This window comes from Carassius gibelio, chromosome A11 (genome assembly GCF_023724105.1).
Source record: "Carassius gibelio isolate Cgi1373 ecotype wild population from Czech Republic chromosome A11, carGib1.2-hapl.c, whole genome shotgun sequence".
Taxonomy (NCBI): Eukaryota; Metazoa; Chordata; class Actinopteri; order Cypriniformes; family Cyprinidae; genus Carassius; species Carassius gibelio.
This window is the reverse complement of record NC_068381.1, coordinates 23,537,947-23,562,283: the sequence shown is the minus strand read 5'-3', so window position 1 is coordinate 23,562,283 and position 24,337 is coordinate 23,537,947. Positions and strand designations below refer to the sequence as shown.

Here is a 24,337-nt window from a genome sequence, read left to right as displayed (position 1 = left end):
GCCAGTTCCCATATGGTCTAGCAGTTAGGATTCCTGGTTTTCTCGTACGCAGCCAGGGGTTGACTCCAGTTTTTCCTCTAGATAAAGGTTGCCGTGTGTGTTTTCAAATTAATGACACGAGTATTTTCACTTGGACAAGAGCTTAATTACCAGTTTGAGGAATCAATTCTGCAATCACAGGAATCTGCCCAAATACACTGAACCCCCGGGTTGAGTGAAAAAACAGATTCCCTGAATGCATACAACACTATATAATTCAGAAAACCGTCCTTTTGGATAATTCTTGTTTTGCCAAATTATTATCACATTGTTACAGTCACAGAACTAAAGCAACAGGCCACTACAAGGTCCTGTGCCCACGCTGACCACATGTATGGAAAGTGGCCCACAAGCTTGTGGCCAGTTAAAGCTGGCCAGTTCCCATATGGTCTAGCAGTTAGGATTCCTGGTTTTCTCGTACGCAGCCAGGGGTTGACTCCAGTTTTTCCTCTAGATAAAGGTTGCCGTGTGTGTTTTCAAATGGATGACACGAGTATTTTCACTTGGACAAGAGCTTAATTACCAGTTTGAGGAATCAATTCTGCAATCACAGGAATCTGCCCAAATACACTGAACCCCCGGGTTGAGTGAAAAAACAGATTCCCTGAATGCATACAACACTATATAATTCAGAAAACCGTCCTTTTGGATAATTCTTGTTTTGCCAAATTATTATCACATTGTTACAGTCACAGAACTAAAGCAACAGGCCACTACAAGGTCCTGCGCCCACGCTGACCACATGTATGGAAAGTGCGCCAGAAGCCCATGGCCAGTTTAAAGTGTCCAAATCCCATATGGTCTAGCGGTTAGGATTCCTGGTTTTCACCCAGGCGGCCTGGGTTCAACTCCCGGTATGGGAATGCATGCTCCTTTTTGCTTCCCTCCTCAAAAATCCAGCAAATCTTCCTGCACCAGAAGTGACTTTTTGGCCAGCAGTAGAGCTACAGAACCCTGATATGTCGAGGTTCTGACTAGCCCTTAGGCCCTTCGATAGCTCAGCTGGTAGAGCGGAGGACTGTAGGTTGGAGTGTTGGCCATCCTTAGGTCGCTGGTTCAACTCCGGCTCGAAGGAGGTGTTTTTTTTCATGTTCCCACCAATTTTTTGGTTTGGAGCTGGCTTTCTCACAGCTGTCAGCAGAGCTTGAATTCGCAGTCCACAATTGGAAGGCAAAAGAGCTTTCCCTGACCGGGAATCGAACCCGGGCCGCGGCGGTGAGAGCGCCGAATCCTAACCACTAGACCACCAGGGAGGGCTGGTGGGCTGGAGGGCTGGAGGGCTGGTGGGCTGGTGGGCTGGAGGGCTGGTAGTCTGTTCTCCTGATAACAAGGTGAGAATGAGCAGACATCAATGCTTGCCACCGTCACATCGAAAACCAACAAGTCTGTAACAATCGGGGGTCTTTACTATTGGTGGGCCAGTGGCGCAATGGATAACGCGTCTGACTACGGTTCAGAAGATTCTAGGTTCGACTCCTCGCTGGCTCGCTCTGTGCTTGTTTTTCTCCGGCTTATTTTGTTGTTTTGTTATTTTTTTTCTCCAAAGTCCAAAAGAAAAGGCAAATCTATAGGCATTCTTCTATTTTTTCCAAAAAAGGCACATTCTGCACACCCATTCCGATGTCTAGGGGAGACACGGACATGCTTTGGTATTGCCATTCGTCTCACAAAATGCAGGCTGGTGGGCCAGTTGATTCTAGAATGAACAATTTCATCGCTACTCTGTAACCGCTTTACTACTTTGAAGGGTGCAATGCCATGTGGTTTTGATGTCACAGGCTTGCCATTTTGAAGCCTTATCACTAATTGCCACCTGGGCATTGAGAATAATTTGTAATCTGCATTAAACTGAACGAGCGAATAATCAGCAATTTTGCGGATTAAAAGTTGGTCTCACTTTCATTATTAACCTCACAACATGTCAGTTTTGTACCTTGACAGACCGACGATAGGCAGTTTTTCCTCTAGATAACGGTTGCCATGTGTGTTTTCAGATGCATGACACAAGTATTTTCACCTGGACAAGACCTTAACTACCAGTTCGAGGTATAAATTCAGCAATCACAGGATTCTGGCCAAAAAACTGAACCATGTGTGAGTCAACAAACATGTCCCTTGAATGCATGCAACACTATATATTTCAGTAAACCGTCCCTTCGGATGATTCTTGTATTGCCAAATTATTATCACATTGTTACAGTCACACACCAAAAGCAACAGGCCACTACAAAACCCTGCGCCCACACTGGCCACATTTATGGAAAGTGGCCCACAAGCTTGTGGCCAGTTAAAGCTGGCCAGTTCCCATATGGTCTAGCAGTTAGGATTCCTGGTTTTCTCGTACGCAGCCAGGGGTTGACTCCAGTTTTTCCTCTAGATAAAGGTTGCCGTGTGTGTTTTCAAATGGATGACACGAGTATTTTCACTTGGACAAGAGCTTAATTACCAGTTTGAGGAATCAATTCTGCAATCACAGGAATCTGCCCAAATACACTGAACCCCCGGGTTGAGTGAAAAAACAGATTCCCTGAATGCATACAACACTATATAATTCAGAAAACCGTCCTTTTGGATAATTCTTGTTTTGCCAAATTATTATCACATTGTTACAGTCACAGAACTAAAGCAACAGGCCACTACAAGGTCCTGCGCCCACGCTGACCACATGTATGGAAAGTGCGCCAGAAGCCCATGGCCAGTTTTAAGTGTCCAAATCCCATATGGTCTAGCGGTTAGGATTCCTGGTTTTCACCCAGGCGGCCCGGGTTCAACTCCCGGTATGGGAATGCATGCTCCTTTTTGCTTCCCTCCTCAAAAATCCAGCAAATCTTCATGCACCAGAAGTGACTTTTTGGCCAGCAGTAGAGCTACAGAACCCTGATATGTCGAGGTTCTGACTAGCCCTTAGCCCCTTCGATAGCTCAGCTGGTAGAGCGGAGGACTGTAGTTTGGAGTTTTGGCCATCCTTAGGTCGCTGGTTCAACTCCGGCTCGAAGGAGGTGTTTTTTTCATGTTCCCACCAATGTTTTGGCTTGGAGCTGGCTTTCTCACAGCTGTCAGCAGAGCTTGAATTCGCAGTCCACAATTGGAAGGCAAAAGAGCTTTCCCTGACCGGGAATCGAACCCGGGCCGCGGCGGTGAGAGCGCCGAATCCTAACCACTAGACCACCAGGGAAGGATGGTGGGCTGGTGGGCTGGAGGACTGGTGGGCTGGTGGGCTGGTGGGCTGGAGGGCTGGTAGTCTGTTCTCCTGATAACAAGGTGAGAATGAGCAGACATCAATGCTTGCCACCGTCACATCGAAAACCAACAAGTCTGTAACAATCGGGGGTCTTTAATAATGGTGGGCCAGTTGCGCAATGGATAACGCGTCTGACTACGGATCAGAAGATTCTAGGTTCGACTCCTGGCTGGCTCGCTCTGTGCTTGTTTTTCTCCGGCTTATTTTGTTGTTGTGTTTTTTTTCTCCAAATTCCAAAAGAAAAGGCAACTCTCTAGGCATTCTTCTATTTTTTCCAAAAAAGGCACATTCTGCACACCCATTCCGATGTCTAGGGGAGACACGGACATGCTTTGGTATTGCCATTCGTCTCACAAAATGCAGGCTGGTGGGCCAGTTGATTCTAGAATGAACAATTTCATCGCTACTCTGTAACCGCTTTACTACTTTGAAGGGTGCAATGCCATGTGGTTTTGATGTCACAGGCTTGCCATTTTGAAGCCTTATCACTAATTGCCACCTGGACATTGAGAATAATTTGTAATCTGCATTAAACTGAACGAGCGAATAATCAGCAATTTTGCGGATTAAAAATTGGTCTCACTTTCATTATTAACCTCACAACATGTCAGTTTTGTACCTTGACAGACCGACGATAGGCAGTTTTTCCTCTAGATAACGGTTGCCATGTGTGTTTTCAGATGCATGACACAAGTATTTTCACCTGGACAAGACCTTAATTACCAGTTCGAGGTATAAATTCAGCAATCACAGGATTCTGGCCAAAAAACTGAACCATGTGTGAGTCAACAAACATGTCCCTTGAATGCATGCAACACTATATATTTCAGTAAACCGTCCCTTCGGATGATTCTTGTATTGCCAAATTATTATCACATTGTTACAGTCACACACCAAAAGCAACAGGCCACTACAAAACCCTGCGCCCACACTGGCCACATTTATGGAAAGTGGCCCACAAGCTTGTGGCCAGTTAAAGCTGGCCAGTTCCCATATGGTCTAGCAGTTAGGATTCCTGGTTTTCTCGTACGCAGCCAGGGGTTGACTCCAGTTTTTCCTCTAGATAAAGGTTGCCGTGTGTGTTTTCAAATGGATGACACAAGTATTTTCACTTGGACAAGAGCTTAATTACCAGTTTGAGGAATCAATTCTGCAATCACAGGAATCTGCCCAAATACACTGAACCCCCGGGTTGAGTGAAAAAACAGATTCCCTGAATGCATACAACACTATATAATTCAGAAAACCGTCCTTTTGGATAATTCTTGTTTTGCCAAATTATTATCACATTGTTACAGTCACACACCAAAAGCAACAGGCCACTACAAAACCCTGCGCCCACACTGGCCACATTTATGGAAAGTGGCCCACAAGCTTGTGGCCAGTTAAAGCTGGCCAGTTCCCATATGGTCTAGCAGTTAGGATTCCTGGTTTTCTCGTACGCAGCCAGGGGTTGACTCCAGTTTTTCCTCTAGATAAAGGTTGCCGTGTGTTTTTTCAAATGGATGACACGAGTATTTTCACTTGGACAAGAGCTTAATTACCAGTTTGAGGAATCAATTCTGCAATCACAGGAATCTGCCCAAATACACTGAACCCCCGGGTTGAGTGAAAAAACAGATTCCCTGAATGCATACAACACTATATAATTCAGAAAACCGTCCTTTTGGATAATTCTTGTTTTGCCAAATTATTATCACATTGTTACAGTCACAGAACTAAAGCAACAGGCCACTACAAGGTCCTGCGCCCACGCTGACCACATGTATGGAAAGTGCGCCAGAAGCCCATGGCCAGTTTAAAGTGTCAAAATCCCATATGGTCTAGCGGTTAGGATTCCTGGTTTTCACCCAGGCGGCCCGGGTTCAACTCCCGGTATGGGAATGCATGCTCCTTTTTGCTTCCCTCCTCAAAAATCCAGCAAATCTTCCTGCACCAGAAGTGACTTTTTGGCCAGCAGTAGAGCTACAGAACCCTGATATGTCGAGGTTCTGATCCAGCAAATCTTCCTGCACCAGAAGTGACTTGTTGGCCAGCAGTAGAGCTACAGAACCCTGATATGTCGAGGTTCTGACTAGCCCTTAGCCCCTTCGATAGCTCAGCTGGTAGAGCGGAGGACTGTAGGTTGGAGTGTTGGCCATCCTTAGGTCGCTGGTTCAACTCCGGCTCGAAGGAGGTGTTTTTTTCATGTTCCCACCAATGTTTTGGCTTGGAGCTGGCTTTCTCACAGCTGTCAGCAGAGCTTGAATTCGCAGTCCACAATTGGAAGGCAAAAGAGCTTTCCCTGACCGGGAATCGAACCCGGGCCGAGGCGGTGAGAGCACCGAATCCTAACCACTAGACCACCAGTGAGGGATGGTGGGCTGGAGGGCTCAAGGGCTGGTGGGCTGGAGGACTGGTGGGCTGGTGGGCTGGAGGGCTGGTAGTCTGTTCTCCTGATAACAGGGTGAGAATGAGCAGACATCAATGCTTGCCACCGCACATCGAAAACCAACAAGTCTGTAACAATCGGGGGTCTTTACTAATGGTGGGCCAGTGGCGCAATGGATAACGCGTCTGACTACGGATCAGAAGATTCTAGGTTCGACTCCTGGCTGGCTCGCTCTGTGCTTGTTTTTCTCCGGCTTATTTTGTTGTTGTGTTTTTTTTTCTCCAAAGTCCAAAATAAAAGGCAACTCTCTAGGCATTCTTCTATTTTTTCCAAAAAAGGCACATTCTGCACACCCATTCCGATGTCTAGGGGAGACACGGACATGCTTTGGTATTGCCATTCGTCTCACAAAATGCAGGCTGGTGGGCCAGTTGATTCTAGAATGAACAATTTCATCGCTACTCTGTAACCGCTTTACTACTTTGAAGGGTGCAATGCCATGTGGTTTTGATGTCACAGGCTTGCCATTTTGAAGCCTTATCACTAATTGCCACCTGGACATTGAGAATAATTTGTAATCTGCATTAAACTGAACGAGCGAATAATCAGCAATTTTGCGGATTAAAAGTTGGTCTCACTTTCATTATTAACCTCACAATATGTCAGTTTTGTACCTTGACAGACCGACGATAGGCAGTTTTTCCTCTAGATAACGGTTGCCATGTGTGTTTTCAGATGCATGACACAAGTATTTTCACCTGGACAAGACCTTAATTACCAGTTCGAGGTATAAATTCAGCAATCACAGGATTCTGGCCAAAAAACTGAACCATGTGTGAGTCAACAAACATGTCCCTTGAATGCATGCAACACTATATATTTCAGTAAACCGTCCCTTCGGATGATTCTTGTATTGCCAAATTATTATCACATTGTTACAGTCACACACCAAAAGCAACAGGCCACTACAAAACCCTGCGCCCACACTGGCCACATTTATGGAAAGTGGCCCACAAGCTTGTGGCCAGTTAAAGCTGGCCAGTTCCCATATGGTCTAGCAGTTAGGATTCCTGGTTTTCTCGTACGCAGCCAGGGGTTGACTCCAGTTTTTCCTCTAGATAAAGGTTGCCGTGTGTGTTTTCAAATGGATGACACGAGTATTTTCACTTGGACAAGAGCTTAATTACCAGTTTGAGGAATCAATTCTGCAATCACAGGAATCTGCCCAAATACACTGAACCCCCTGGTTGAGTGAAAAAACAGATTCCCTGAATGCATACAACACTATATAATTCAGAAAACCGTCCTTTTGGATAATTCTTGTTTTGCCAAATTATTATCACATTGTTACAGTCACAGAACTAAAGCAACAGGCCACTACAAGGTCCTGCGCCCACGCTGACCACATGTATGGAAAGTGCGCCAGAAGCCCATGGCCAGTTTAAAGTGTCCAAATCCCATATGGTCTAGCGGTTAGGATTCCTGGTTTTCACCCAGGCGGCCCGGGTTCAACTCCCGGTATGGGAATGCATGCTCATTTTTGCTTCCCTCCTCAAAAATCCAGCAAATCTTCCTGCACCAGAGGTGACTTTTTGGCCAACAGTAGAGCTAAAGAACCCTGATATGTCGAGGTTCTGATCCAGCAAATCTTCCTGCACCAGAAGTGACTTTTTGGCCAGCAGTAGAGCTACAGAACCCTGATATGTCGAGGTTCTGACTAGCCCTTAGCCCCTTCGATAGCTCAGCTGGTAGAGCGGAGGACTGTAGGTTGGAGTGTTGGCCATCCTTAGGTCGCTGGTTCAACTCCGGCTCGAAGGAGGTATTTTTTTCATGTTCCCACCAATGTTTTGGCTTGGAGCTGGCTTTCTCACAGCTGTCAGCAGAGCTTGAATTCGCAGTCCACAATTGGAAGGCAAAAGAGCTTTCCCTGACCGGGAATCGAACGCGGGCCGCGGCGGTGAGAGCGCCGAATCCTAACCACTAGACCACCAGGGAGGGATGGTGGGCTGGAGGGCTGGTGGGCTGGAGGGCTGGTAGTCTGTTCTCCTGATAACAAGGTGAGAATGAGCAGACATCAATGCTTGCCACCGTCACATCGAAAACCAACAAGTCTGTAACAATCGGGGGTCTTTAATAATGGTGGGCCAGTTGCGCAATGGATAACGCGTCTGACTACGGATCAGAAGATTCTAGGTTCGACTCCTGGCTGGCTCGCTCTGTGCTTGTTTTTCTCCGGCTTATTTTGTTGTTGTGTTTTTTTTCTCCAAAGTCCAAAAGAAAAGGCAACTCTCTAGGCATTCTTCTATTTTTTCCAAAAAAGGCACATTCTGCACACCCATTCCGATGTCTAGGGGAGACACGGACATGCTTTGGTATTGCCATTCGTCTCACAAAATGCAGGCTGGTGGGCCAGTTGATTCTAGAATGAACAATTTCATCGCTACTCTGTAACCGCTTTACTACTTTGAAGGGTGCAATGCCATGTGGTTTTGATGTCACAGGCTTGCCATTTTGAAGCCTTATCACTAATTGCCACCTGGACATTGAGAATAATTTGTAATCTGCATTAAACTGAACGAGCGAATAATCAGCAATTTTGCGGATTAAAAATTGGTCTCACTTTCATTATTAACCTCACAACATGTCAGTTTTGTACCTTGACAGACCGACGATAGGCAGTTTTTCCTCTAGATAACGGTTGCCATGTGTGTTTTCAGATGCATGACACAAGTATTTTCACCTGGACAAGACCTTAATTACCAGTTCGAGGTATAAATTCAGCAATCACAGGATTCTGGCCAAAAAACTGAACCATGTGTGAGTCAACAAACATGTCCCTTGAATGCATGCAACACTATATATTTCAGTAAACCGTCCCTTCGGATGATTCTTGTATTGCCAAATTATTATCACATTGTTACAGTCACACACCAAAAGCAACAGGCCACTACAAAACCCTGCGCCCACACTGGCCACATTTATGGAAAGTGGCCCACAAGCTTGTGGCCAGTTAAAGCTGGCCAGTTCCCATATGGTCTAGCAGTTAGGATTCCTGGTTTTCTCGTACGCAGCCAGGGGTTGACTCCAGTTTTTCCTCTAGATAAAGGTTGCCGTGTGTGTTTTCAAATGGATGACACGAGTATTTTCACTTGGACAAGAGCTTAATTACCAGTTTGAGGAATCAATTCTGCAATCACAGGAATCTGCCCAAATACACTGAACCCCCTGGTTGAGTGAAAAAACAGATTCCCTGAATGCATACAACACTATATAATTCAGAAAACCGTCCTTTTGGATAATTCTTGTTTTGCCAAATTATTATCACATTGTTACAGTCACAGAACTAAAGCAACAGGCCACTACAAGGTCCTGCGCCCACGCTGACCACATGTATGGAAAGTGCGCCAGAAGCCCATGGCCAGTTTAAAGTGTCCAAATCCCATATGGTCTAGCGGTTAGGATTCCTGGTTTTCACCCAGGCGGCCCGGGTTCAACTCCCGGTATGGGAATGCATGCTCCTTTTTGCTTCCCTCCTCAAAAATCCAGCAAATCTTCCTGCACCAGAAGTGACTTTTTGGCCAGCAGTAGAGCTACAGAACCCTGATATGTCGAGGTTCTGACTAGCCCTTAGCCCCTTCGATAGCTCAGCTGGTAGAGCGGAGGACTGTAGGTTGGAGTGTTGGCCATCCTTAGGTCGCTGGTTCAACTCCGGCTCGAAGGAGGTGTTTTTTTCATGTTCCCACCAATGTTTTGGCTTGGAGCTGGCTTTCTCACAGCTGTCAGCAGAGCTTGAATTCGCAGTCCACAATTGGAAGGCAAAAGAGCTTTCCCTGACCGGGAATCGAAACCCGGGCCGCGGCGGTGAGAGCGCCGAATCCTAACCACTAGACCACCAGGGAAGGATGGTGGGCTGGTGGGCTGGAGGACTGGTGGCCTGGTGGGCTGGAGGGCTGGTAGTCTGTTCTCCTGATAACAAGGTGAGAATGAGCAGACATCAATGCTTGCCACCGTCACATCGAAAACCAACAAGTCTGTAACAATCGGGGGTCTTTAATAATGGTGGGCCAGTTGCGCAATGGATAACGCGTCTGACTACGGATCAGAAGATTCTAGGTTCGACTCCTGGCTGGCTCGCTCTGTGCTTGTTTTTCTCCGGCTTATTTTGTTGTTGTGTTTTTTTTCTCCAAAGTCCAAAAGAAAAGGCAACTCTCTAGGCATTCTTCTATTTTTTCCAAAAAAGGCACATTCTGCACACCCATTCCGATGTCTAGGGGAGACACGGACATGCTTTGGTATTGCCATTCGTCTCACAAAATGCAGGCTGGTGGGCCAGTTGATTCTAGAATGAACAATTTCATCGCTACTCTGTAACCGCTTTACTACTTTGAAGGGTGCAATGCCATGTGGTTTTGATGTCACAGGCTTGCCATTTTGAAGCCTTATCACTAATTGCCACCTGGACATTGAGAATAATTTGTAATCTGCATTAAACTGAACGAGCGAATAATCAGCAATTTTGCGGATTAAAAATTGGTCTCACTTTCATTATTAACCTCACAACATGTCAGTTTTGTACCTTGACAGACCGACGATAGGCAGTTTTTCCTCTAGATAACGGTTGCCATGTGTGTTTTCAGATGCATGACACAAGTATTTTCACCTGGACAAGACCTTAATTACCAGTTCGAGGTATAAATTCAGCAATCACAGGATTCTGGCCAAAAAACTGAACCATGTGTGAGTCAACAAACATGTCCCTTGAATGCATGCAACACTATATATTTCAGTAAACCGTCCCTTCGGATGATTCTTGTATTGCCAAATTATTATCACATTGTTACAGTCACACACCAAAAGCAACAGGCCACTACAAAACCCTGCGCCCACACTGGCCACATTTATGGAAAGTGGCCCACAAGCTTGTGGCCAGTTAAAGCTGGCCAGTTCCCATATGGTCTAGCAGTTAGGATTCCTGGTTTTCTCGTACGCAGCCAGGGGTTGACTCCAGTTTTTCCTCTAGATAAAGGTTGCCGTGTGTGTTTTCAAATGGATGACACGAGTATTTTCACTTGGACAAGAGCTTAATTACCAGTTTGAGGAATCAATTCTGCAATCACAGGAATCTGCCCAAATACACTGAACCCCCGGGTTGAGTGAAAAAACAGATTCCCTGAATGCATACAACACTATATAATTCAGAAAACCATCCTTTTGGATAATTATTGTTTTGCCAAATTATTATCACATTGTTACAGTCACAGAACTAAAGCAACAGGCCACTACAAGGTCCTGCGCCCACGCTGACCACATGTATGGAAAGTGCGCCAGAAGCCCATGGCCAGTTTAAAGTGTCCAAATCCCATATGGTCTAGCGGTTAGGATTCCTGGTTTTCACCCAGGCGGCCCGGGTTCAACTCCCGGTATGGGAATGCATGCTCCTTTTTGCTTCCCTCCTCAAAAATCCAGCAAATCTTCCTGCACCAGAAGTGACTTTTTGGCCAGCAGTAGAGCTACAGAACCCTGATATGTCGAGGTTCTGACTAGCCCTTAGCCCCTTCGATAGCTCAGCTGGTAGAGCGGTGGACTGTAGGTTGGACTGTTGGCCATCCTTAGCTCGCTGGTTCAACTCCGGCTCGAAGGAGGTGTTTTTTTTATGTTCCCACCAATTTTTTGGTTTGGAGCTGGCTTTCTCACAGCTGTCAGCAGAGCTTGAATTCGCAGTCCACAATTGGAAGGCAAAAGAGCTTTCCCTGACCGGGAATCGAACCCGGGCCGCGGCGGTGAGAGCGCCGAATCCTAACCACTAGACCACCAGGGAGGGCTGGTGGGCTGGAGGGCTGGTGGGCTGGTGGGCTGGAGGGCTGGAGGGCTGGTAGTCTGTTCTCCTGATAACAAGGTGAGAATGAGCAGACATCAATGCTTGCCACCGTCACATCGAAAACCAACAAGTCTGTAACAATCGGGGGTCTTTACTATTGGTGGGCCAGTGGCGCAATGGATAACGCGTCTGACTACGGATCAGAAGATTCTAGGTTCGACTCCTGGCTGGCTCGCTCTGTGCTTGTTTTTCTCCGGCTTATTTTGTTGTTGTGTTTTTTTTCTCCAAAGTCCAAAAGAAAAGGCAACTCTCTAGGCATTCTTCTATTTTTTCCAAAAAAAGGCACATTCTGCACACCCATTCCGATGTCTAGGGGAGACACGGACATGCTTTGGTATTGCCATTCGTCTCACAAAATGCAGGCTGGTGGGCCAGTTGATTCTAGAATGAACAATTTCATCGCTACTCTGTAACCGCTTTACTACTTTGAAGGGTGCAATGCCATGTGGTTTTGATGTCACAGGCTTGCCATTTTGAAGCCTTATCACTAATTGCCACCTGGACATTGAGAATAATTTGTAATCTGCATTAAACTGAACGAGCGAATAATCAGCAATTTTGTGGATTAAAAATTGGTCTCACTTTCATTATTAACCTCACAACATGTCAGTTTTGTACCTTGACAGACCGACGATAGGCAGTTTTTCCTCTAGATAACGGTTGCCATGTGTGTTTTCAGATGCATGATACAAGTATTTTCACCTGGACAAGACCTTAATTACCAGTTCGAGGTATACATTCAGCAATCACAGGATTCTGGCCAAAAAACTGAACCATGTGTGAGTCAACAAACATGTCCCTTGAATGCATGCAACACTAATATTTCAGTAAACCGTCCCTTCGGATGATTCTTGTATTGCCAAATTATTATCACATTGTTACAGTCACACACCAAAAGCAACAGGCCACTACAAAACCCTGCGCCCACACTGGCCACATTTATGGAAAGTGGCCCACAAGCTTGTGGCCAGTTAAAGCTGGCCAGTTCCCATATGGTCTAGCAGTTAGGATTCCTGGTTTTCTCGTACGCAGCCAGGGGTTGACTCCAGTTTTTCCTCTAGATAAAGGTTGCCGTGTGTGTTTTCAAATGGATGACACGAGTATTTTCACTTGGACAAGAGCTTAATTACCAGTTTGAGGAATCAATTCTGCAATCACAGGAATCTGCCCAAATACACTGAACCCCCGGGTTGAGTGAAAAAACAGATTCCCTGAATGCATACAACACTATATAATTCAGAAAACCGTCCTTTTGGATAATTCTTGTTTTGCCAAATTATTATCACATTGTTACAGTCACAGAACTAAAGCAACAGGCCACTACAAGGTCCTGCGCCCACGCTGACCACATGTATGGAAAGTGCGCCAGAAGCCCATGGCCAGTTTAAAGTGTCCAAATCCCATATGGTCTAGCGGTTAGGATTCCTGGTTTTCACCCAGGCGGCCCGGGTTCAATTCCCGGTATGGGAATGCATGCTCCTTTTTGCTTCCCTCCTCAAAAATCCAGCAAATCTTCCTGCACCAGAAGTGACTTTTTGGCCAGCAGTAGAGCTACAGAACCCTGATATGTCGAGGTTCTGATCCAGCAAATCTTCCTGCACCAGAAGTGACTTTTTGGCCAGCAGTAGAGCTACAGAACCCTGATATGTCGAGGTTCTGACTAGCCCTTAGCCCCTTCGATAGCTCAGCTGGTAGAGCGGAGGACTGTAGGTTGGAGTGTTGGCCATCCTTAGGTCGCTGGTTCAACTCCGGCTCGAAGGAGGTGTTTTTTTCATGTTCCCACCAATGTTTTGGCTTGGAGCTGGCTTTCTCACAGCTGTCAGCAGAGCTTGAATTCGCAGTCCACAATTGGAAGGCAAAAGAGCTTTCCCTGACCGGGAATCGAACCCGGGCCGCGGCGGTGAGAGCGCCGAATCCTAACCACTAGACCACCAGGGAGGGATGGAGGGCTCGTGGGCTGGTGGGCTGGTGGGCTGGAGGGCTGGTAGTCTGTTCTCCTGATAACAAGGTGAGAATGAGCAGACATCAATGCTTGCCACTGTCACATCGAAAACCAACAAGTCTGTAACAATCGGGGGTCTTTACTATTGGTGGGCCAGTGGCGCAATGGATAACGCATCTGACCACGGATCAGAAGATTCTAGGTTCGACTCCTGGCTGGCTCGCTCTGTGCTTGTTTTTCTCCGGCTTATTTTGTTGTTGTGTTTTTTTTCTCCAAAGTCCAAAAGAAAAGGCAACTCTCTAGGCATTCTTCTATTTTTTCCAAAAAAAGGCACATTCTGCACACCCATTCCGATGTCTAGGGGAGACACGGACATGCTTTGGTATTGCCATTCGTCTCACAAAATGCAGGCTGGTGGGCCAGTTGATTCTAGAATGAACAATTTCATCGCTACTCTGTAACCGCTTTACTACTTTGAAGGGTGCAATGCCATGTGGTTTTGATGTCACAGGCTTGCCATTTTGAAGCCTTATCACTAATTGCCACCTGGACATTGAGAATAATTTGTAATCTGCATTAAACTGAACGAGCGAATAATCAGCAATTTTGCGGATTAAAAATTGGTCTCACTTTCATTATTAACCTCACAACATGTCAGTTTTGTACCTTGACAGACCGACGATAGGCAGTTTTTCCTCTAGATAACGGTTGCCATGTGTGTTTTCAGATGCATGATACAAGTATTTTCACCTGGACAAGACCTTAATTACCAGTTCGAGGTATACATTCAGCAATCACAGGATTCTGGCCAAAAAACTGAACCATGTGTGAGTCAACAAACATGTCCCTTGAATGCATGCAACACTAATATTTCAGTAAACCGTCCCTTCGGATGATTCTTGTATTGCCAAATTATTATCACATTGTTACAGTCACACACCAAAAGCAACAGGCCACTACAAAACCCTGCGCCCACACTGGCCACATTTATGGAAAGTGGCCACACAAGCTTGTGGCCAGTTAAAGCTGGCCAGTTCCCATATGGTCTAGCAGTTAGGATTCCTGGTTTTCTCGTACGCAGCCAGGGGTTGACTCCAGTTTTTCCTCTAGATAAAGGTTGCCGTGTGTGTTTTCAAATGGATGACACAAGTATTTTCACTTGGACAAGAGCTTAATTACCAGTTTTAGGAATCAATTCTGCAATCACAGGAATCTGCCCAAATACACTGAACCCCCGGGTTGAGTGAAAAAACAGATTCCCTGAATGCATACAACACTATATAATTCAGAAAACCGTCCTTTTGGATAATTCTTGTTTTGCCAAATTATTATCACATTGTTACAGTCACAGAACTAAAGCAACAGGCCACTACAAGGTCCTGCGCCCACGCTGACCACATGTATGGAAAGTGCGCCAGAAGCCCATGGCCAGTTTAAAGTGTCCAAATCCCATATGGTCTAGCGGTTAGGATTCCTGGTTTTCACCCAGGCGGCCCGGGTTCAATTCCCGGTATGGGAATGCATGCTCCTTTTTGCTTCCCTCCTCAAAAATCCAGCAAATCTTCCTGCACCAGAAGTGACTTTTTGGCCAGCAGTAGAGCTACAGAACCCTGATATGTCGAGGTTCTGATCCAGCAAATCTTCCTGCACCAGAAGTGACTTTTTGGCCAGCAGTAGAGCTACAGAACCCTGATATGTCGAGGTTCTGACTAGCCCTTAGCCCCTTCGATAGCTCAGCTGGTAGAGCGGAGGACTGTAGGTTGGAGTGTTGGCCATCCTTAGGTCGCTGGTTCAACTCCGGCTCGAAGGAGGTGTTTTTTTCATGTTCCCACCAATGTTTTGGCTTGGAGCTGGCTTTCTCACAGCTGTCAGCAGAGCTTGAATTCGCAGTCCACAATTGGAAGGCAAAAGAGCTTTCCCTGACCGGGAATCGAACCCGGGCCGCGGCGGTGAGAGCGCCGAATCCTAACCACTAGACCACCAGGGAGGGATGGAGGGCTCGTGGGCTGGTGGGCTGGTGGGCTGGAGGGCTGGTGGGCTGGTGGGCTGGAGGGCTGGTAGTCTGTTCTCCTGATAACAAGGTGAGAATGAGCAGACATCAATGCTTGCCACCGTCACATCGAAAACCAACAAGTCTGTAACAATCGGGGGTCTTTAATAATGGTGGGCCAGTTGCGCAATGGATAACGCGTCTGACTACGGATCAGAAGATTCTAGGTTCGACTCCTGGCTGGCTCGCTCTGTGCTTGTTTTTCTCCGGCTTATTTTGTTGTTGTGTTTTTTTTCTCCAAAGTCCAAAAGAAAAGGCAACTCTCTAGGCATTCTTCTATTTTTTCCAAAAAAGGCACATTCTGCACACCCATTCCGATGTCTAGGGGAGACACGGACATGCTTTGGTATTGCCATTCGTCTCACAAAATGCAGGCTGGTGGGCCAGTTGATTCTAGAATGAACAATTTCATCGCTACTCTGTAACCGCTTTACTACTTTGAAGGGTGCAATGCCATGTGGTTTTGATGTCACAGGCTTGCCATTTTGAAGCCTTATCACTAATTGCCACCTGGACATTGAGAATAATTTGTAATCTGCATTAAACTGAACGAGCGAATAATCAGCAATTTTGCGGATTAAAAATTGGTCTCACTTTCATTATTAACCTCACAACATGTCAGTTTTGTACCTTGACAGACCGACGATAGGCAGTTTTTCCTCTAGATAACGGTTGCCATGTGTGTTTTCAGATGCATGACACAAGTATTTTCACCTGGACAAGACCTTAATTACCAGTTCGAGGTATAAATTCAGCAATCACAGGATTCTGGCCAAAAAACTGAACCATGTGTGAGTCAACAAACATGTCCCTTGAATGCATGCAACACTATATATTTCAGTAAACCGTCCCTTCGGATGATTCTTGTATTGCCAAATTATTATCACATTGTTACAGTCACACACCAAAAGCAACAGGCCACTACAAAACCCTGCGCCCACACTGGCCACATTTATGGAAAGTGGCCCACAAGCTTGTGGCCAGTTAAAGCTGGCCAGTTCCCATATGGTCTAGCAGTTAGGATTCCTGGTTTTCTCGTACGCAGCCAGGGGTTGACTCCAGTTTTTCCTCTAGATAAAGGTTGCCGTGTGTTTTTTCAAATGGATGACACGAGTATTTTCACTTGGACAAGAGCTTAATTACCAGTTTGAGGAATCAATTCTGCAATCACAGGAATCTGCCCAAATACACTGAACCCCCGGGTTGAGTGAAAAAACAGATTCCCTGAATGCATACAACACTATATAATTCAGAAAACCATCCTTTTGGATAATTATTGTTTTGCCAAATTATTATCACATTGTTACAGTCACAGAACTAAAGCAACAGGCCACTACAAGGTCCTGCGCCCACGCTGACCACATGTATGGAAAGTGCGCCAGAAGCCCATGGCCAGTTTAAAGTGTCCAAATCCCATATGGTCTAGCGGTTAGGATTCCTGGTTTTCACCCAGGCGGCCCGGGTTCAACTCCCGGTATGGGAATGCATGCTCCTTTTTGCTTCCCTCCTCAAAAATCCAGCAAATCTTCCTGCACCAGAAGTGACTTTTTGGCCAGCAGTAGAGCTACAGAACCCTGATATGTCGAGGTTCTGATCCAGCAAATCTTCCTGCACCAGAAGTGACTTTTTGGCCAGCAGTAGAGCTACAGAACCCTGATATGTCGAGGTTCTGACTAGCCCTTAGCCCCTTCGATAGCTCAGCTGGTAGAGCGGAGGACTGTAGGTTGGAGTGTTGGCCATCCTTAGGTCGCTGGTTCAACTCCGGCTCGAAGGAGGTGTTTTTTTCATGTTCCCACCAATGTTTTGGCTTGGAGCTGGCTTTCTCACAGCTGTCAGCAGAGCTTGAATTCGCAGTCCACAATTGGAAGGCAAAAGAGCTTTCCCTGACCGGGAATCGAACCCGGGCCGCGGCGGTGAGAGCGCCGAATCCTAACCACTAGACCACCAGGGAGGGATGGAGGGCTCGTGGGCTGGTGGGCTGGTGGGCTGGAGGGCTGGTAGTCTGTTCTCCTGATAACAAGGTGAGAATGAGCAGACATCAATGCTTGCCACTGTCACATCGAAAACCAACAAGTCTGTAACAATCGGGGGTCTTTACTATTGGTGGGCCAGTGGCGCAATGGATAACGCATCTGACCACGGATCAGAAGATTCTAGGTTCGACTCCTGGCTGGCTATCTCTGTGCTTGTTTTTCTCCGGCTTATTTTGTTGTTGTGTTTTTTTTCTCCAAAGTACAAAAGAAAAGGCAACTCTCTAGGCATTCTTCTATTTTTTCCAAAAAAAGGCACATTCTGCACACCCATTCCGATGTCTAGGGGAGACACGGACATGCTTTGGTATTGCCATTCGTCTCACAAAATGCAGGCTGGTGGGCCAGTTGATTCTAGAATGAACAATTTCATCGCTACTCTGTAACCGCTTTACTACTTTGAAGGGTGCAAAGCCATGTGGTTTTGATGTCACAGGCTTGCCATTTTGAAGCCTTATCACTAATTGCCACCTGGACATTGAGAATAATTTGTAATCTGCATTAAACTGAACGAGCGAATAATCAGCAATTTTGCGGATTAAAAATTGGTCTCACTTTCATTATTAACCTCACAACATGTCAGTTTTGTACCTTGACAGACCGACGATAGGCAGTTTTTCCTCTAGATAACGGTTGCCATGTGTGTTTTCAGATGCATGATACAAGTATTTTCACCTGGACAAGACCTTAATTACCAGTTCGAGGTATACATTCAGCAATCACAGGATTCTGGCCAAAAAACTGAACCATGTGTGAGTCAACAAACATGTCCCTTGAATGCATGCAACACTAATATTTCAGTAAACCGTCCCTTCGGATGATTCTTGTATTGCCAAATTATTATCACATTGTTACAGTCACACACCAAAAGCAACAGGCCACTACAAAACCCTGCGCCCACACTGGCCACATTTATGGAAAGTGGCCACACAAGCTTGTGGCCAGTTAAAGCTGGCCAGTTCCCATATGGTCTAGCAGTTAGGATTCCTGGTTTTCTCGTACGCAGCCAGGGGTTGACTCCAGTTTTTCCTCTAGATAAAGGTTGCTGTGTGTGTTTTCAAATGGATGACACAAGTATTTTCACTTGGACAAGAGCTTAATTACCAGTTTGAGGAATCAATTCTGCAATCACAGGAATCTGCCCAAATACACTGAACCCCCGGGTTGAGTGAAAAAACAGATTCCCTGAATGCATACAACACTATATAATTCAGAAAACCGTCCTTTTGGATAATTCTTGTTTTGCCAAATTATTATCACATTGTTACAGTCACAGAACTAAAGCAACAGGCCACTACAAGGTCCTGCGCCCACGCTGACCACATGTATGGAAAGTGCGCCAGAAGCCCATGGCCAGTTTAAAGTGTCCAAATCCCATATGGTCTAGCGGTTAGGATTCCTGGTTTTCACCCAGGCGGCCCGGGTTCAATTCCCGGTATGGGAATGCATGCTCCTTTTTGCTTCCCTCCTCAAAAATCCAGCAAATCTTCCTGCACCAGAAGTGACTTTTTGGCCAGCAGTAGAGCTACAGAACCCTGATATGTCGAGGTTCTGATCCAGCAAATCTTCCTGCACCAGAAGTGACTTTTTGGCCAGCAGTAGAGCTACAGAACCCTGATATGTCGAGGTTCTGACTAGCCCTTAGCCCCTTCGATAGCTCAGCTGGTAGAGCGGAGGACTGTAGGTTGGAGTGTTGGCCATCCTTAGGTCGCTGGTTCAACTCCGGCTCGAAGGAGGTGTTTTTTTCATGTTCCCACCAATGTTTTGGCTTGGAGCTGGCTTTCTCACAGCTGTCAGCAGAGCTTGAATTCGCAGTCCACAATTGGAAGGCAAAAGAGCTTTCCCTGACCGGGAATCGAACCCGGGCCGCGGCGGTGAGAGCGCCGAATCCTAACCACTAGACCACCAGGGAGGGATGGAGGGCTCGTGGGCTGGTGGGCTGGTGGGCTGGTGGGCTGGAGGGCTGGTAGTCTGTTCTCCTGATAACAAGGTGAGAATGAGCAGACATCAATGCTTGCCACCGTCACATCAAAAACCAACAAGTCTGTAACAATCGGGGGTCTTTACTAATGGTGGGCCAGTGGCGCAATGGATAACGCGTCTGACCACGGATCAGAAGATTCTAGGTTCGACTCCTGGCTGGCTCGCTCTGTGCTTGTTTTTCTCCGGCTTATTTTGTTGTTGTGTTTTTTTTTCTCCAAAGTCCAAAAGAAAAGGCAACTCTCTAGGCATTCTTCTATTTTTTCCAAAAAAAGGCACATTCTGCACACCCATTCCGATGTCTAGGGGAGACACGGACATGCTTTGGTATTGCCATTCGTCTCACAAAATGCAGGCTGGTGGGCCAGTTGATTCTAGAATGAACAATTTCATCGCTACTCTGTAACCGCTTTACTACTTTGAAGGGTGCAATGCCATGTGGTTTTGATGTCACAGGCTTGCCATTTTGAAGCCTTATCACTAATTGCCACCTGGACATTGAGAATAATTTGTAATCTGCATTAAACTGAACGAGCGAATAATCAGCAATTTTGCGGATTAAAAATTGGTCTCACTTTCATTATTAACCTCACAACATGTCAGTTTTGTACCTTGACAGACCGACGATAGGCAGTTTTTCCTCTAGATAACGGTTGCCATGTGTGTTTTCAGATGCATGACACAAGTATTTTCACCTGGACAAGACCTTAATTACCAGTTCGAGGTATAAATTCAGCAATCACAGGATTCTGGCCAAAAAACTGAACCATGTGTGAGTCAACAAACATGTCCCTTGAATGCATGCAACACTATATATTTCAGTAAACCGTCCCTTCGGATAATTCTTGTATTGCCAAATTATTATCACATTGTTACAGTCACACACCAAAAGCAACAGGCCACTACAAAACCCTGCGCCCACACTGGCCACATTTATGGAAAGTGGCCCACAAGCTTGTGGCCAGTTATAGCTGGCCAGTTCCCATATGGTCTATCAGTTAGGATTCCTGGTTTTCTCGTACGCAGCCAGGGGTTGACTCCAGTTTTTCCTCTAGATAAAGGTTGCCGTGTGTGTTTTCAAATGGATGACACGAGTATTTTCACTTGGACAAGAGCTTAATTACCAGTTTGAGGAATCAATTCTGCAATCACAGGAATCTGCCCAAATACACTGAACCCCCGGGTTGAGTGAAAAAACAGATTCCCTGAATGGATACAACACTATATAATTCAGAAAACCGTCCTTTTGGATAATTCTTGTTTTGCCAAATTATTATCACATTGTTACAGTCACAGAACTAAAGCAACAGGCCACTACAAGGTCCTGCGCCCACGCTGACCACATGTATGGAAAGTGCGCCAGAAGCCCATGGCCAGTTTAAAGTGTCCAAATCCCATATGGTCTAGCGGTTAGGATTCCTGGTTTTCACCCAGGCGGCCCGGGTTCAACTCCCGGTATGGGAATGCATGCTCCATTTTGCTTCCCTCCTCAAAAATCCAGCAAATCTTCCTGCACCATAAGTGACTTTTTGGCCAGCAGTAGAGCTACAGAACCCTGATATGTCGAGGTTCTGATCCAGCAAATCTTCCTGCACCAGAAGTGACTTTTTGGCCAGCAGTAGAGCTACAGAACCCTGATATGTCGAGGTTCTGATCCAGCAAATCTTCCTGCACCAGAAGTGACTTTTTGGCCAGCAGTAGAGCTACAGAACCCTGATATGTCGAGGTTCTGACTAGCCCTTAGCCCCTTCGATAGCTCAGCTGGTAGACTGTGCGGAGGACTGTAGGTTGGAGTGTTGCCCATCCTTAGGTCGCTGGTTCAACTCCGACTCGAAGGAGTTGTTTTTTTCATGTTCCCACCAATGTTTTGGCTTGGAGCTGGCTTTCTCACAGCTGTCAGCAGAGCTTGAATTCGCAGACCACAATTGGAAGGCAAAAGAGCTTTCCCTGACCGGGAATCGAACCCGGGCCGCGGCGGTGAGAGCGCCGAATCCTAACCACTAGACCACCAGGGAGGGATGGTGGGCTGGAGGGCTGGTGGGCTGGTGGGCTGGAGGGCTGGTAGTCTGTTCTCCTGATAACAAGGTGAGAATGAGCAGACATCAATGCTTGCCACCGTCACATCGAAAACCAACAAGTCTGTAACAATCGGGGGTCTTTACTAATGGTGGGCCAGTGGCGCAATGGATAACGCGTCTGATTACGGATCAGAAGATTCTAGGTTCGACTCCTGGCTGGCTTGCTCTGTGCTTGTTTTTCTCCGGCTTATTTTGTTGTTGTGTTTTTTTTCTCCAAAGTCCAAAAGAAAAGGCAACTCTCTAGGCATTCTTCTATTTTTTCCAAAAAAAGGCACATTCTGCACACCCATTCCGATGTCTAGGGGAGACACGGACATGCTTTGGTATTGCCATTCGTCTCACAAAATGCAGGCTGGTGGGCCAGTTGATTCTAGAATGAACAATTTCATCGCTACTCTGTAACCGCTTTACTACTTTGAAGGGTGCAATGCCATGTGGTTTTGATGTCACAGGCTTGCCATTTTGAAGCCTTATCACTAATTGCCACCTGGACATTGAGAATAATTTGTAATCTGCATTAAACTGAACGAGCGAATAATCAGCAATTTTGCGGATTAAAAATTGGTCTCACTTTCATTATTAACCTCAAAACATGTCAGTTTTGTACCTTGACAGACCGACGATAGGCAGTTTTTCCTCTAGATAACGGTTGCCATGTGTGTTTTCAGATGCATGACACAAGTATTTTCACCTGGACAAGACCTTAATTACCAGTTCGAGGTATAAATTCAGCAATCACAGGATTCTGGCCAAAAAACTGAACCATGTGTGAGTCAACAAACATGTCCCTTGAATGCATGCAACACTATATATTTCAGTAAACCGTCCCTTCGGATGATTCTTGTATTGCCAAATTATTATCACATTGTTACAGTCACACACCAAAAGCAACAGGCCACTACAAAACCCTGCGCCCACACTGGCCACATTTATGGAAAGTGGCCCACAAGCTTGTGGCCAGTTAAAGCTGGCCAGTTCCCATATTGTCTAGCAGTTAGGATTCCTGGTTTTCTCGTACGCAGCCAGGGGTTGACTCCAGTTTTTCCTCTAGATAAAGGTTGCCGTGTGTGTTTTCAAATGGATGACACGAGTATTTTCACTTGGACAAGAGCTTAATTACCAGTTTGAGGAATCAATTCTGCAATCACAGGAATCTGCCCAAATACACTGAACCCCCGGGTTGAGTGAAAAAACAGATTCCCTGAATGCATACAACACTATATAATTCAGAAAACCGTCCTTTTGGATAATTCTTGTTTTGCCAAATTATTATCACATTGTTACAGTCACAGAACTAAAGCAACAGGCCACTACAAGGTCCTGCGCCCACGCTGACCACATGTATGGAAAGTGCGCCAGAAGCCCATGGCCAGTTTAAAGTGTCCAAATCCCATATGGTCTAGCGGTTAGGATTCCTGGTTTTCACCCAGGCGGCCCGGGTTCAACTCCCGGTATGGGAATGCATGCTCCTTTTTGCTTCCCTCCTCAAAAATCCAGCAAATCTTCCTGCACCAGAAGTTACTTTTTGGCCAGCAGTAGAGCTACAGAACCCTGATATGTCGAGGTTCTGACTAGCCCTTAGCCCCTTCGATAGCTCAGCTGGTAGAGCGGAGGACTGTAGGTTGGAGTGTTGGCCATCCTTAGGTCGCTGGTTCAACTCCGGCTCGAAGGAGGTGTTTTTTTCATGTTCCCACCAATGTTTTGGCTTGGAGCTGGCTTTCTCACAGCTGTCAGCAGAGCTTGAATTCGCAGTCCACAATTGGAAGGCAAAAGAGCTTTCCCTGACCGGGAATCGAACCCGGGCCGCGGCAGTGAGAGCGCCGAATCCTAACCACTAGACCACCAGGGAGGGATGGTGGGCTGGAGGGCTCGTGGGCTGCTGGGCTGGTGGGCTGGAGGGCTGGAGGGCTGGTAGTCTGTTCTCCTGATAACAAGGTGAGAATGAGCAGACATCAATGCTTGCCACCGTCACATCGAAAACCAACAAGTCTGTAACAATCGGGGGTCTTTACTTTTGGTGGGCCAGTGGCGCAATGGATAACGCGTCTGACTACGGATCAGAAGATTCTAGGTTCGACTCCTGGCTGGCTCGCTCTGTGCTTGTTTTTCTTCGGCTTATTTTGTTGTTGTGTTTTTTTTCTCCAAAGTCCAAAAGAAAAGGCAACTCTCTAGGCATTCTTCTATTTTTTCCAAAAAAAGGCACATTCTGCACACCCATTCCGATGTCTAGGGGAGACACGGACATGCTTTGGTATTGCCATTCGTCTCACAAAATGCAGGCTGGTGGGCCAGTTGATTCTAGAATGAACAATTTCATCGCTACTCTGTAACCGCTTTACTACTTTGAAGGGTGCAATGCCATGTGGTTTTGATGTCACAGGCTTGCCATTTTGAAGCCTTATCACTAATTGCCACCTGGACATTGAGAATAATTTGTAATCTGCATTAAACTGAACGAGCGAATAATCAGCAATTTTGCGGATTAAAAATTGGTCTCACTTTCATTATTAACCTCACAACATGTCAGTTTTGTACCTTGACAGACCGACGATAGGCAGTTTTTCCTCTAGATAACGGTTGCCATGTGTGTTTTCAGATGCATGACACAAGTATTTTCACCTGGACAAGACCTTAATTACCAGTTCGAGGTATACATTCAGCAATCACAGGATTCTGGCCAAAAAACTGAACCATGTGTGAGTCAACAAACATGTCCCTTGAATGCATG

General features: G+C 46.2%; 24 non-coding genes across 24 annotated transcripts; all 24 read left to right on the top strand.

The window, feature by feature from the left end:
- Positions 1–1,026: 1,026 nt before the first annotated feature.
- trnay-gua (transfer RNA tyrosine (anticodon GUA)) lies at positions 1,027–1,114 on the top strand. The gene is given in 2 exon segments: positions 1,027–1,063; positions 1,079–1,114. It is a non-coding gene; the product is annotated as a tRNA-Tyr (tRNA).
- A 1,639-nt stretch (positions 1,115–2,753) lies between these two features.
- trnae-uuc (transfer RNA glutamic acid (anticodon UUC)) lies at positions 2,754–2,825 on the top strand. Its single transcript has one exon. It is a non-coding gene; the product is annotated as a tRNA-Glu (tRNA).
- A 124-nt stretch (positions 2,826–2,949) lies between these two features.
- Positions 2,950–3,037, top strand: trnay-gua (transfer RNA tyrosine (anticodon GUA)). The gene is given in 2 exon segments: positions 2,950–2,986; positions 3,002–3,037. It is a non-coding gene; the product is annotated as a tRNA-Tyr (tRNA).
- A 2,055-nt stretch (positions 3,038–5,092) lies between these two features.
- trnae-uuc (transfer RNA glutamic acid (anticodon UUC)) lies at positions 5,093–5,164 on the top strand. Its single transcript has one exon. It is a non-coding gene; the product is annotated as a tRNA-Glu (tRNA).
- Positions 5,165–5,367: 203 nt separating this feature from the next.
- On the top strand, positions 5,368–5,455 carry trnay-gua (transfer RNA tyrosine (anticodon GUA)). The gene is given in 2 exon segments: positions 5,368–5,404; positions 5,420–5,455. It is a non-coding gene; the product is annotated as a tRNA-Tyr (tRNA).
- Positions 5,456–5,809: 354 nt separating this feature from the next.
- Positions 5,810–5,882, top strand: trnar-acg (transfer RNA arginine (anticodon ACG)). The gene has a single exon. It is a non-coding gene; the product is annotated as a tRNA-Arg (tRNA).
- A 1,224-nt stretch (positions 5,883–7,106) lies between these two features.
- trnae-uuc (transfer RNA glutamic acid (anticodon UUC)) lies at positions 7,107–7,178 on the top strand. The gene has a single exon. It is a non-coding gene; the product is annotated as a tRNA-Glu (tRNA).
- A 203-nt stretch (positions 7,179–7,381) lies between these two features.
- Positions 7,382–7,469, top strand: trnay-gua (transfer RNA tyrosine (anticodon GUA)). Its single transcript is given in 2 exon segments — positions 7,382–7,418; positions 7,434–7,469. It is a non-coding gene; the product is annotated as a tRNA-Tyr (tRNA).
- Positions 7,470–9,088: 1,619 nt separating this feature from the next.
- On the top strand, positions 9,089–9,160 carry trnae-uuc (transfer RNA glutamic acid (anticodon UUC)). Its single transcript has one exon. It is a non-coding gene; the product is annotated as a tRNA-Glu (tRNA).
- Positions 9,161–9,284: 124 nt separating this feature from the next.
- On the top strand, positions 9,285–9,372 carry trnay-gua (transfer RNA tyrosine (anticodon GUA)). The gene is given in 2 exon segments: positions 9,285–9,321; positions 9,337–9,372. It is a non-coding gene; the product is annotated as a tRNA-Tyr (tRNA).
- Positions 9,373–11,008: 1,636 nt separating this feature from the next.
- Positions 11,009–11,080, top strand: trnae-uuc (transfer RNA glutamic acid (anticodon UUC)). Its single transcript has one exon. It is a non-coding gene; the product is annotated as a tRNA-Glu (tRNA).
- Positions 11,081–11,631: 551 nt separating this feature from the next.
- On the top strand, positions 11,632–11,704 carry trnar-acg (transfer RNA arginine (anticodon ACG)). Its single transcript has one exon. It is a non-coding gene; the product is annotated as a tRNA-Arg (tRNA).
- Positions 11,705–12,927: 1,223 nt separating this feature from the next.
- On the top strand, positions 12,928–12,999 carry trnae-uuc (transfer RNA glutamic acid (anticodon UUC)). Its single transcript has one exon. It is a non-coding gene; the product is annotated as a tRNA-Glu (tRNA).
- Positions 13,000–13,202: 203 nt separating this feature from the next.
- trnay-gua (transfer RNA tyrosine (anticodon GUA)) lies at positions 13,203–13,290 on the top strand. The gene is given in 2 exon segments: positions 13,203–13,239; positions 13,255–13,290. It is a non-coding gene; the product is annotated as a tRNA-Tyr (tRNA).
- Positions 13,291–14,918: 1,628 nt separating this feature from the next.
- trnae-uuc (transfer RNA glutamic acid (anticodon UUC)) lies at positions 14,919–14,990 on the top strand. Its single transcript has one exon. It is a non-coding gene; the product is annotated as a tRNA-Glu (tRNA).
- A 203-nt stretch (positions 14,991–15,193) lies between these two features.
- trnay-gua (transfer RNA tyrosine (anticodon GUA)) lies at positions 15,194–15,281 on the top strand. The gene is given in 2 exon segments: positions 15,194–15,230; positions 15,246–15,281. It is a non-coding gene; the product is annotated as a tRNA-Tyr (tRNA).
- Positions 15,282–16,932: 1,651 nt separating this feature from the next.
- Positions 16,933–17,004, top strand: trnae-uuc (transfer RNA glutamic acid (anticodon UUC)). The gene has a single exon. It is a non-coding gene; the product is annotated as a tRNA-Glu (tRNA).
- A 203-nt stretch (positions 17,005–17,207) lies between these two features.
- On the top strand, positions 17,208–17,295 carry trnay-gua (transfer RNA tyrosine (anticodon GUA)). The gene is given in 2 exon segments: positions 17,208–17,244; positions 17,260–17,295. It is a non-coding gene; the product is annotated as a tRNA-Tyr (tRNA).
- Positions 17,296–18,923: 1,628 nt separating this feature from the next.
- On the top strand, positions 18,924–18,995 carry trnae-uuc (transfer RNA glutamic acid (anticodon UUC)). The gene has a single exon. It is a non-coding gene; the product is annotated as a tRNA-Glu (tRNA).
- Positions 18,996–19,198: 203 nt separating this feature from the next.
- trnay-gua (transfer RNA tyrosine (anticodon GUA)) lies at positions 19,199–19,286 on the top strand. The gene is given in 2 exon segments: positions 19,199–19,235; positions 19,251–19,286. It is a non-coding gene; the product is annotated as a tRNA-Tyr (tRNA).
- Positions 19,287–20,923: 1,637 nt separating this feature from the next.
- trnae-uuc (transfer RNA glutamic acid (anticodon UUC)) lies at positions 20,924–20,995 on the top strand. The gene has a single exon. It is a non-coding gene; the product is annotated as a tRNA-Glu (tRNA).
- A 2,002-nt stretch (positions 20,996–22,997) lies between these two features.
- trnae-uuc (transfer RNA glutamic acid (anticodon UUC)) lies at positions 22,998–23,069 on the top strand. The gene has a single exon. It is a non-coding gene; the product is annotated as a tRNA-Glu (tRNA).
- A 124-nt stretch (positions 23,070–23,193) lies between these two features.
- Positions 23,194–23,281, top strand: trnay-gua (transfer RNA tyrosine (anticodon GUA)). The gene is given in 2 exon segments: positions 23,194–23,230; positions 23,246–23,281. It is a non-coding gene; the product is annotated as a tRNA-Tyr (tRNA).
- Positions 23,282–23,628: 347 nt separating this feature from the next.
- On the top strand, positions 23,629–23,701 carry trnar-acg (transfer RNA arginine (anticodon ACG)). The gene has a single exon. It is a non-coding gene; the product is annotated as a tRNA-Arg (tRNA).
- The last annotated feature ends 636 nt before the right edge of the window (positions 23,702–24,337 follow it).